The sequence below is a fragment of the Tachyglossus aculeatus genome, chromosome 1 (genome assembly GCF_015852505.1).
Source record: "Tachyglossus aculeatus isolate mTacAcu1 chromosome 1, mTacAcu1.pri, whole genome shotgun sequence".
Classification (NCBI taxonomy): Eukaryota; Metazoa; Chordata; class Mammalia; order Monotremata; family Tachyglossidae; genus Tachyglossus; species Tachyglossus aculeatus.
The window spans coordinates 42,013,566-42,025,966 of record NC_052066.1 but is presented as its reverse complement, the minus strand read 5'-3'; the positions used below and the strand labels follow the sequence as shown (position 1 = coordinate 42,025,966).

Sequence of the window (12,401 nt, the reverse complement as noted above, 5' to 3'; positions counted from 1 at the left end):
ATCATCAATCGTATTTATTGAGCACTTACTATGTGCAGAGCACTGTGCTAAGCGCTTGGGAAGTACAAATTGGCAACATATAGAGACAGTCCCTACCCAACAGTGGGCTCACAGTCTAAAAGGGGGAGACAGAGAACAAAACCAAACATACTAACAAAATAAAATAAATAGAATAGATATGTACAAATAAAATAAATAGAGTAATAAATATGTACAAACATATATACATATATACAGGTGCTGTGGGGAAGGGAAGGAGGTAAGATGGGGGGGATGGAGAGGGGGACGAGGGGGAGAGGAAGGAAGGGGCTCAGTCTGGGAAGACCTCCTGGAGGAGGTGAGCTCTCAGCAGGGCCTTGAAGGGAGGAAGAACAGTGTTGAAGGCAGCTGAAAGGTTGAAGACGATTAGGATGGAGTAGAGGCCATTGGATTTGGCAAGGCAGAGATCATTGGTGACCTTTGAGAGGGTGGTTTCTGTGGAGCAAAGGGGACCGAAGCCAGATTGGAGGAGAGGAATTTGAAATAGCAAGTGCAGACACCTTGCTCAAGGAACTGGGGAGGATTGGTGGGAGAGGGGGCAATAACTGGAGAGAGGTGTAAGGTCAAGGGACTTTTTATGAATAATAATAATAATAATGATGATATTTAAGTGCTTACTATGTGCCAAGCACTGGGGCGTATACAAATTAATCAGGTTGTCCCACAGTCTTAATCTCCATTTTGCAGAGAAATTAACTGAGGCCCAGAGAAGTTAAGTGGCTTGCCCAGAGTCACACAGCTGACAAGTGGTGGAGCTGGGATTAGAACTCACGACCTCTGACTCCCAAGCTCGTGTTTTTGCCGCTGAGCTACACTGCTGCTGCTTTTAGGAGAGGGGAGACTTGATAACGTTTGAAAGCAGTGGGGGAAAAACCATTGTTGTGTAAAGAGTTGAAGATGGTGGTCAGGGAAGGAAGGGAGGGGGTAAATGGGTGGGGTCAGATGCACAGTTGGAAGGGGTGGATTTTGAGAGAATCAATCAATCACATTTATTGAGCGCTTACTGTGTGCAGAGCACTGTGCTAAGCGCTTGGGAAGTACAAGTTGGCAACAAATAGAGACAGTCCCTACCCAACAGTGGGCTCACAGTCTAGAAGGCAGGAGATCTCTGCTGGGAACTTTGGGAATGTCAAAGAAGGGGCTGGAGATGGGAGGGACTGGAGAGGAACAGGGATGATTTTAGGGAGATCACACCCAATGTTTTCAATTTTCTCAATAAAGTGTATGGCCAGATCATTAGGGGCAGGAGATAGGGGAGGTGAGTGGAGAGTGGGTTTGAGGGGGAACTCTAGACTGTGAGCTCATTGTAGGCAGGGATTTTGTCCGTTGTTGTACTCTCCCAAGTGCTTAGTGCATTGCTTTGCACACACTAAGCGTTCAATAAATAAGATTAAATGAAATGAGTTATCTGGAACAACTGGTGAGGGCAGTGGGCATGGGCGTCAATAACGATGGAAAAATAATTTTGCTGGGCAGAGGTATAACACCCAAGGATGAATTGAGTTCGACTAGGTTGGCCCTCTATCTAGATTTCCTCCAGCATTACTAAATAAGATTAAATGAAATGAGTTATCTGGAACAACTGGTGAGGGCAATGGGCATGGGCGTCAATAACGATGGAAAAATAATTTTGCTGGGCAGAGGTAAAACACCCAAGGATGAATTGAGTTCGACTAGGTTGGCCCGCTATCTAGATTTCCTCCAGCATTACTCTGCAGCGCATGCACAGGTGGTAAGGAAGAGAAGTAGTGTGGCTTAGTGGAAAGAACCCGGGCTTGGGAGTCAGAGGTCATGGGTTCTAATCCTGACTCTGCCACTTATCAGCTTTGGTCAGGTCACTTAACTTCTCTGTGCTTCAGTTATCCCTCTGTAAAATGGAGATTAAGACTGTGAGCCTCACGTGGGACAACCTGATTACCTTGTATCTACCCCAGCACTTAGAACAGTGCTTGGCACATACTAAGCACTTAACAAATACCATCATTATTAAGGAAGTGGAGCATGGAGGTGATCCAGGGCTGTGCGAGATTGATGAAGGGATAGGGGAGCGAATTAGTTGAGTTCAGTCAAGAGGGTGGTGTTGAAGGCATCAGTTTGGTCATTAAGGGAAGGTAGTTCGGATATGGAAACTAAATGGGGCATGATGACTTTGTGGAAATTGGATGGGGACAAAAAATCAGAGGTCTCGAAGGAGGAGGGACAGGACAGATATGTGGGGAGGAGGTTGTGGTCAGTTAGAGGAATTTCGAAGTTGATGAGGGTAGAGATTGTACAGTGACTAGAGATGATGAGATCAAATGTGTGTCCAAGGAGCAGGAGGTCAGTGGAATTCAGGAGTGATAAAAATAAGCGGTGAAAGGGTCATCGGGAACATCAGTACGGACATTGACATCCCCAATGATCGATGTAGGGATGGAGAAAGAGAGAAATAATGTGATAAAGGGATGAAAATGGTTAAAAAGTTTGGAGGTGGGGCTTGGGGGGCAGTAGATGACCTGTCAGTAGTATCCAGGGTGGGTGGTAGAAGCGGTTGATATGCGCTTCAAAGGAAGGGGAAATCAATCAATCAATCAATTGTATTTATTGAGCGCTTACTGTGTGCAGAACACTGTACTAAGCGCTTGGGAAGTACAAGTTGGTAACATATAGAGATAGTCCCTACCCAACAGTGGGCTCACAGTCTAGAAGGGGGAGACAGAGAACAAAACCAAACATATTAACAAAATAAAATAAATAGAATAGATATGTACAAGTAAAATAAATAGAGTAATGAATGTGTACAAACATATATACATATATACAGGTGCTGTGGGGAAGGGAAGGAGGTAAGACGGGGGGATGAAGAGGGAGACGAGGGGGAGAGGAAGGAGGGGGCTCAGTCTGGGAAGGCCTCCTGGGGGAGGTGAGCTCTCAGTAGGGCCTTGAAGGGAGGAAGAGAGCTAGCTTGGCGGATGGGCAGAGGGAGGGCAGAGATTGAAAGAAAGAAAGGAATGGGAAAGAAAGGGATGGGGGAGGTGAAATGTTGCAAAAGTGGCATTGGGGAGCAAGAAATAAGATGACTCCTCCCCTTTTTCCAATGAGCCTAGGGGAGTGGGTGAAGATGAGGCCCCCTCTAGAAAGAGTGGCAGGGGGAGACCGTGTCATCTGGGGAGAGACGGGTCTCAGCGATGGTGAGGAGGAGCAATGATTGGGTCACAAACAGGTCAAGGAAGAAGGGAAGCTTTCCCATGATGGAGTGGGGGCTCCCCAGTGTGTAGTTGGCTGAAGCTGAGGAGAAGAATAGGGGGAGGGGGGATGTTGTGAGGGGCAGGGAGGGGTTGGATGGGAGAGAGCTGATGGGGGTTGGTGTGGGTGGGGGGAGGGGAGGTGCTGGGGCAGGATAACAATCAATCAATCGTATTTATTGAGTGCTTACTGTGTGCAGAGCACTGTACTAAGCGCTCGGGAAGTACAAGTTGGCAACATATAGAGACAGTCCCTACCCAACAGTGGGCTCACAGTCTAGAAGGTGGGCTCACAGTCTAGAAGGAAGCACTGTTCTAAGCATCGGGGAGTTTACAAGGTGATCAGGTTGTCCCACGGGGGGCTCACAGTCTTAATCCCCATTTTACAGATGAGGTAACTGAGGCCCAGAGAAGTTAAGTGACTTGCCCTAAGTCACACAGCTGACAAGTGGCGGAGGCGGGATTTGAACCAATGACCTCTGAATCCAAAGCCCGGGCTCTTTCCACTGAGCCAAGCTGCTTCCCATTTGTTTCTTTGCACGTGGGGAGGCGGGTGGGGGTCACACATGGTTTGGGAAGGGATTAATTGTGGAGGGTTCTGGGAAGGAAGGATTGGGATGGACTGCCTGGAGGGTGGGGACTGAGGGGTCATGGTGAGGTCAGAGACGTTTAAGTGTTATAGGTGAGTGGCCAGAGAGATAGGAGGGGAATCCGGAGAGGACAGTGTTGGTGAAGCCTGGGTTGGATAATGCGTAGAAACCGTGTTTTTAATTCCCCAGATTGTCTAGTCTTACTTCAGCCCTCCCCCACGTTTCCTCTCCAGGATGTCTTTTTTGGTTCTGGGCTTTTCCCTACCACCTTTTTAGGACCCTGACTTACCTATGACTCTCTACCCTAGTCTCTCTCTCCTTATGGCCCCATCATGCTCTTTGATGATGATGATGATGGCATTTATTAAGCGCTTACTATGTGCAAAGCACTGTTCTAAGTGCTGGGGAGGTTACAAGGTGATCAGGTTGTCCCACATGGGGCTCACAGTCTTCATCATCATCATCATCATCAATCGTATTTATTGAGCGCTTACTGTGTGCAGAGCACTGTACTAAGCGCTTGGGAAGTACAAATTGGCAACATATAGAGACAGTCCCTACCCAACAGTGGGCTCACAGTCTAAAAGGGGGAGACAAAACCAAACATACTAACAAAATAAAATAAATAGAATAGATATGTACAAGCAAAATAAATAAATAAATAAATAGAGTAATAAATATGTACAAACATATATACATATATACAGGTGCTGTGGGGAAGGGAAGGAGGTAAGATGGGGGGGATGGAGGGGGGACGAGAGGGAGAGGAAGGAAGGGGCTCAGTCTGGGAAGGCCTCCTGGAGGAGGTGAGCTCTCAGTAGGGCCTTGAAGGGAAGAAGAGAGCTAGCTTGGCGGATGGGCAGAGAGAGGGCATTCCAGGCCCGGGGGATGACGTGGGCCGGGGGTCGATGGCGGGACAGGCGAGAACGAGGTACAGTGAGGAGATCAGCAGCAGAGGAGCGGAGGGTGCGGGCTGGGCTGGAGAAGGAGAGAAGGGAGGTGAGGTAGGAGGGGGCGAGGTGATGGACAGCCTTGAAGCCCAGGGTGAGGAGTTTCTGCCTGATGCGCAGATTGATTGGTAGCCCCTGGAGATTTTTGAGGATTTTTGAGTCTTAATCCCCATTTTACAGAGAAGTGAAGTGACTTGCCCGAAGTCACACAGCTGACAGTTGGTGGAGCCGGGGATTTGAACCCATGACCTCTGACTGCTCTTTTCCATTGAGCCACGCTGCTTCTCTTTGCCTTCCTGCTCATCTCCTTCCCATTCCTCCCTGCAAACTCAAGCTGACTCTTCTGAGCCTTGATCCTCCCCGAGCCTATGGAGCCTTCTCCCAGCTTCCGTGGGACCCCATGTATTTTCGGGGTCTGCCCACCTCTCCGTGTCACATGATTCCCTTTCTTCTGCTGTCTAGTCATGCACATAATGGCGTGGGGTGAGAACACTGAGTAGAACGCTAGCTCTTCGGTCAATGTTATTGTCAGACCATCCTGATGACATGAAAGATAACTTCAAATAGAAAAATGGAAATAAAGTGAATTCTGAAACATCTCTTTAGAAGTCAACTGGTTTTTATTTGAAAACGTTTTTTCAGAGAGACCACCCTATCTAGCGCTTAGAACAGTGCCTTGCACATAGTAAGCGCTTAATAAATGCTATTATTATTATTATTTAAACATTTGCCACAGAGACTAGAATTGAGCCTAGTAGGCTATGGATAACCTAGTTAAGTAGACAAGTCTTTCTTTAATAACCTTGAGCTTGTGCGTGGATTGGCATTTGGATTAGGGTGTGTTGGGGTGGGGAAGAAAGTCTTTGTAGCTTCGTCTATCTACACTTTACTTACTAGCATAGACTTTTGTGTTAGCTTTTTATCCATTCTGAAAAGTAATTTAAGCAGGAATTGGTGTGGTGCAGCTGAATTCATTCATCCAGTTGTATTTATTGAGCGCTTACTGTGTGCAGAGCCCTGTACTAAGTACTTGGAAAGTACAATTCGACAACAGATAGAGACAAACCCTACCCAACAGCGGGATAACAGTCTAGAGGGGAAGACGGACAACAAAACAAAACAAGTAGATAGGAATCAATAGCATAAAAATAAATAGGATTATAGAATTAAATGAATTGTGCTCCTTTCCGAGGCTCTTAAGAGAAACAAGTAAATGGGACAGTTGTTGGCTCCTTAATCTTTGTTAGAAGCCCATCACTCCTCTGATTGAAGCAGCGTGGCTCAGCGGAAAGAGCGTGGGCTTTGGAGTCAGAGGTCATGGGTTCAAATCCCGGCTCTGCCAATTGTCAGCTGTGGGACTTTGGGCAAGTCACTTAACTTCCCTGTGCCTCAGTTACCTCATCTGTAAAATGGGGATTAAGATTGTGAGCCCCCCGTGGGACAACCTGATCACCTTGTAATCTCCCCAGCGCTTTGCACATAGTGAGCACTTAATAAATGCCATTATCATTATTATTCTTTCCATTCTTTGCTCCCCAGAATGTCCCGATTAAAACACTTTAAAACACAAAGTCATCAGAGTTCTCTCCCCTCGGCCTTCCTCCGACCGTGACCCAGACGGATCTCTCTGTCGAAATGTATCTGCTCCGGCTCTGTAGCCGGGTGGCACGCCACTCTATTGCGCCTCAGCTGCCGGATAAACCGGATTCTGTTGCTGTCCCCAGAGAGAAAATAGAGGAGAGGATTCAAGCAGCTGTTCAAACTCACCAACGGCCTCCATATCTTGTAAGCCACGCTCACGCTCTTCAGGATTTGGCAGTGCTGTACGTGATAGGCCCGGACCAAGAGATACATGGAACGGGTGACGTGGAAAGGCACAAAGCAAACGACGAAGAGTCCGCACACCAACAGGATCGTTCGGATGGACTTAGCCCGGACCCCCCCGCCCGTGTGGATCTCCCCCGGCTTGGCGAGGCTCCGGATCATCAGAGAGTAGCAGACCGATATGATCAGGAAGGGGAGGACGAAGCCCGACACGGTCAGCATCATGCCGTAGGCGAAGAACCGGTCGAAGTTTTCGGGGCTGGTCAGGTCGTAGCAGACGGTCTGGCCGTCGATGAAGCCCGTGCGGGAGAAGACCAGGGTGGGCAGCAGCTGGAGGACCACCAGCGCCCAGGTGACGCCGGTACCCCCGAGGGCCAGCCGCCGGGTCCTGTAGGCCTTGGAGCGGAGGGGGTAGCACACCCCCAGGAAACGGTGCACGCTGATGCCGGTCAGCAGCAAGATGCTGCCGTAGAGGTTGGTGTAGAACAAGAAACGGACCAGCTTGCAGAGCGCTTCCCCGAAGGGCCACCGGTCACCCAGGGAGTAGGTGACGATGAGGAGAGGCAGGCTGCAGACGTACAGCAGGTCGGCCACCGTCAGGTTGACCAGGAAGATGGTCGTGCAGGTCCAGCGCTTGGGGTGGCGGAAGGAGAGCCACAGAATGGCGCCGTTGAGGAGCAGCCCCAGCACGAACACCAAGCTGTAGGTCAGGGGAAGGTATATTTGCTTGTAATATTCCGGCAGAGGACACAGACTCCTGGCGGAGGCATTCGCTGACCATCCGTTGCCCTTCCAGGTGTCACCCAGCATTGCCGCTCAGCCTCGGCACACCTTTGGCTCTCCACCTGTGGGGAACCGCAGCAAGCACGCAAAGTGTTAAAAAAACCACCTTTGTGATTTCCCCTTCTCATCATCAATCGTATTTATTGAGCGCTTACTACCATCATCATCATCAATCGTATTTATTGAGCGCTTACTGTGTGCAGAGCACTGTACTAAGCGCTTGGGAAGTACAAATTGGCAACATATAGAGACAGTCCCTACCCAACAGTGGGCTCACAGTCTAAAAGGGGGAGACAGAGAACAAAACCAAACATACTAACAAAATGAAATAAATAGAATAGATATGCACAAGTAAAATAAATAAATAAATAGAGTAATAAATATGTACAAACATATATACATATATACAGGTGCTGTGGGGAAGGGATGGAGGTAAGATGGGGGGGATGGAGGGGGGACGAGGGGGAGAGGAAGGAAGGGGCTCACCTGACGAAGCTGCTTCTCCTGCTCCTTCTCCTGCTTCTCCTCACCTGATGAAGCAGCGTGGCTCAGTGGAAAGAGCCCGGGCTTTGGAGTCAGAGGTCATGGGTTCAAATCCCGGCTCCGCCAACTGTCAGCTGTGTGACTTTGGGCAAGTCACTTAAATTCTCTGTGCCTCAGTTACCTCATCTGTAAAATGGGAATTAAAACTGTGAGCCCCCCCCAGGACAAACTGATCACCTTATAACCTCCCCAGCACTTACAACAGTGCCTTGCACATAATAAGTGCTTAACAAATACCATCATCATCATTATTATTATTTTTTAAGCCTGTCTCTGGGGCTCACGGCAGCTTGGTTTTCCAAGTCCTGGCCTCACCTTTGTAGAGAGAGCAGCATTTGGTACGCACGGTTAGTCACTCCATCAGTGGTGTTTGAGTGCTTGCTTTGAGCAGAGCACCGTACTATGCACTTGGGAGAGTGTAATCGAATTGATAGACGTGAGCCCTGTTCTCAAGAAGCTTACAATCTAAGGTTGAGGGGGTTGGAGGGAGGAGCAGACAGTCAAATAAATTACAGATGGAGAAAATCAACCTCTCATTAAGTAAACTGCCCACAAAAGTTGGTTTTTGACCTCATGACCCTGAGGGGTCATTGGTTTTTGTTAATATGTTTTGTCTTCTTGTCTGTCTCCCCCTTTTAGACTGTGAGCCCACTGTTGGGTAGGGACTGTCTCTATATGTTGCCAATTTGTACTTCCCAAGCGCTTAGTACAGTGCTCTGCACATAGTAAGCGCTCAATAAACACGATTGATGATGATGAAAAGTAGCCTGTAACGGTCATGAGGAGAACAGATTTGCCCCAACACCTTTTTCCCCCTTTCCACGGGTACTGCCCCAAATGCTTGAGGATTTCAGCACCTTTAAGCTAATATCCCAGCAGCCCAAACCGTGACTCCTCCTCAGGCCAAGAACTTTGCATGGAAACTGGAATCCTTCCCAGAGGATGAACATTTTTGGGGTGGCCATATACTCAGGTGTCGATCCTAGCCAAGTTCTGGCCGGAGCATGCAAAGAAAGTGGCACAAGGGGATAGGAAAAGCTTGGCCCGTAGGCTTTTGATTTGCATTTTGTTTCAGGTGTCATTAGAGCTTGTTTGAATAAGGAGGTACATTGGCTTGTTTACCGTGTCGGGAGCTGGAACGTGACAGAACAAGGAGCTAAAGGAACCCCAGGTGTTACCGTTTCCGCATTCTGACCCCTACCTAATGAACCGTTTCCAATCACTGGATGGTAATAATAATAATAATAATAATAATGGCATTTATTAAGCGCTTACTATGTGCAGAGCAGTGTTCTAAGCGCTGGGGAGGTTACAAGGTGATCAGGTTGTCCCACGGGGGGCTCACAGGCTTCATCCCCATTTTTACAGATGAGGGAACTGAGGCACAGAGAAGTGAAGTGACTTGCCCAAAGTCACACAGCTGACAATTGGTGGTGTTGGGATTTGAACCCGTGACCTCTGACTCCAAAGCCCGGGCTCTTTCCACTGAGCCACGCTGCTTCTCTAATGAGGTGTTTTGCACTGTGGTTTAAGTTTACTTCCCTCTTTCATTCACAAACTAATTTCTATTAGTTCGGAGGCTTCATTTCATGTGGCATATAGATGCACTAACCTCTCTCTATAACTATCATTTCTTACTGTGGCATTTATAAAGAATAGTAATAGTAATTATTATGGCATTTGTTAAGCACTTACTATGTGCCAGGCACTGTAATAATTGTAATAATGATGGCATTTGTTAAGCGCTGACTATGTGCCAAGCACTGTTCTAAGTGCTGGAGGGGGGATACAAGGTAATCAAAGTGTCCCACATTGGGCTCACAGTCTTAATCCCCATTTTACAGATGAGGTAACTGAGGCCTAGAGAAATTAAGTGACTCGCCCAAAGTCATGCAGCTGACAAGTGGTGGAGCCGGGATTAGAACCCATGACCTCTGACTCCCAAGCCTGGGCTCTTTCCACTGAACCATGCTGCTTCTCGTATACTGGAATCACTGGACACATTTACTATTGTACATATTGACTATTCTGTTTATTTTATTTTGTTAATGCTGTGCATCCAGCTTTACTTCTATTTATTCTGATGACTTGACACCTGTTCAAATGTTTTGTTCTGTTGTCTGTCTCCCCCTTCTAGACTGTGAGCCCGTTGTTGGGTAGGGACCATCTCTGTATGTTGCCAACTTGTACTTCCCAAGTGCTTAGTACAGTGCTCTGCACACAGTAAGAGCTCAATAAATACAATTGAATGAATGAATACTGTACTAAGCACTGGGGTGGAACAAGCAAATTGGGTTGGACACAGTCCCTATCAAACGAGGGGCTGTCTCAGTCCCCATTTTAATGACGAGGTAACTGAGGCCCAGAGAAGTGAAGTGACTTGCCTAAGGTCACACAGCAGACAAGCGGCAGAGCAGGATTAGAAACCACGACCTTCTGACTCCTGGGACGTTCTCTATCCACTACGCCGTGCCGCTTGTTACTCTGTGCCAAGCACTAGGGTAGATTCAAGATAATCAGGCTGAACAGCCCCTGTCCCATTTGGAGGGCTAAATATAGTCAATTAACGAATGCGATTTATTGAGCACTTACTGTGTGCAGACCACTGGACTAAGTGCTTGAGAAGATACAAAAAAACAGAGTTGCTAGATGTGTTCCCAGAATGTCCTAGTGGATAGAGCACAGGCCTGAGTTTCAGAAGGACCTGGTTATAATCCCGGCTCTGCCGCTTGTCCTCTGTGTGACCTTGAACAAGTCACTTCACTTCTCTGTCCTTCAATTACCCCATCTGTAAAATGGGGATTAAGGCTGTGAGCCCAATGTGGGCCAGAGACTGTGTCCAACCCAATTACCTTGTATCTACCCCAACACTTAGTACAGTGCCTGGCACATAGTAAGTGCTTAACTATTATCACAATTATTGTTACTATTAATGAGTTTACCGTCTAGAGAGTCATCCTTCATATTTGAAGCAGTCACCACTGATGAAATTTGCCTGCAATTGTGTTTGTGTGTCATGTGTGTGTATGTGTGGAGAGGGGTGGGGGGGAAACCCCTGGTCCAAACTACACTGAACACACAAAAGACTGGTTATATTAATTTTTTCTCCCCTTCTAGATTGTAAACTTGTTGTGGGCAGGGGACCTTTCTATAAACTCTGTTATATTGTACTCTCCCAAGCGCTTAGTAATAATAATGATGGCATTTATTAAGCACCTACTATATGCAAAGCACTGTTCTAAGCTAAAAGACTGGTTATATTAATTTTTTTCTCCCCTTCTAGATTGTAAACTTGTTGTGGGCAGGGGACCTTTCCACAAACTCTGTTATATTGTACTCTCCCAAGCACTTAGTAATAATAATGATGGCATTTATTAAGCACCTACTATATGCAAAGCACTGTTCTAAGTGCTGGGGAGGTTACAAGGTGATCAGGTTGTCCCACGGGGGGCTCACAGTCTTAATCCCCATTTTACAGATAAGGTAACAGGTACAGAGAAGTTAAGTGACTTGCCTAAATAATAATAATAATAATAATAATAATGTTGGCATTTGTTAAGCGCTTACTATGTGTAAAGCACTGTTCTAAGCGCTGGGGGGATACAAAGTGATCAGGTTGTCCCACGTGGGGCTCACAGTCTTAATCCCCATTTTACAAACGAGGTAACTGAGGCTCAGAGAAGTTAAGCGACTTGCCCAAGGTCACACAGCAGACATGTGGTGGAGCCGGAATTCGAATCCATGACCTCTGACTCCAAAGCCCATGCTCTTTCCACTGAGCCACGCTGCTTCTAAAAGTCACACAGCTGACAATTGGCGGAGTTGAGATTTGAACCCATGACCCCTGACTCCGAAGCCCGTGTACAATGCTCTGCTCACAGTAAATGTTCAATAAATACGATCGATTTATGTTTCTTACAGAATTTATTAAGTGGTAACTAGGTTTGTTCTCCCAACTCTCTCAGTACTTTTGTACCTCCTCTGCACTTTAAACACAGCCACCCATCACGCTTCTGTACGTTTTACCTGACGTGATGGACTCTCCCGTCAGGAACAGTGGAAATGCTTTGGACTTGAGATTTCAGGGCCGGGAACTTGCATAGAGAAATTGATTAATTATAGCACCGGTGACTTGTGCTGTGCCAAGTCTCTTTCTCATCCCTGCTCATCTTTCTCATACTGAGGCAAAGGAGCGCAATGAATGAGCAGGCGTGAAGCGTTGTGGCCAATTTTAAAGTGGATATGCATTAATGCAGGAGCTCAAAGGGCTCAAGTCCAGGGGGTTTATGGAGCCTCATTCATTTATCATCATCAATCGTATTTATTGAGCGCTTACTGTGTACAGAGCACTGTACTAAGCTCTTGGGAAGTACAAGTTGGCAACATATAGATACAGTCCCTACCCAGCAGTGGGCTCACAGTCTAAAAGGGGGAGACAGAGAACAAAA

The 12,401-nt window shown here is 47.2% G+C and overlaps 1 pseudogene; it reads right to left on the bottom strand.

Moving 5' to 3' along the window:
* Window positions 1-6,378: 6,378 nt before the first annotated feature.
* Window positions 6,379-7,437, bottom strand: LOC119926606 (annotated as a pseudogene).
* Window positions 7,438-12,401: the final 4,964 nt, after the last annotated feature.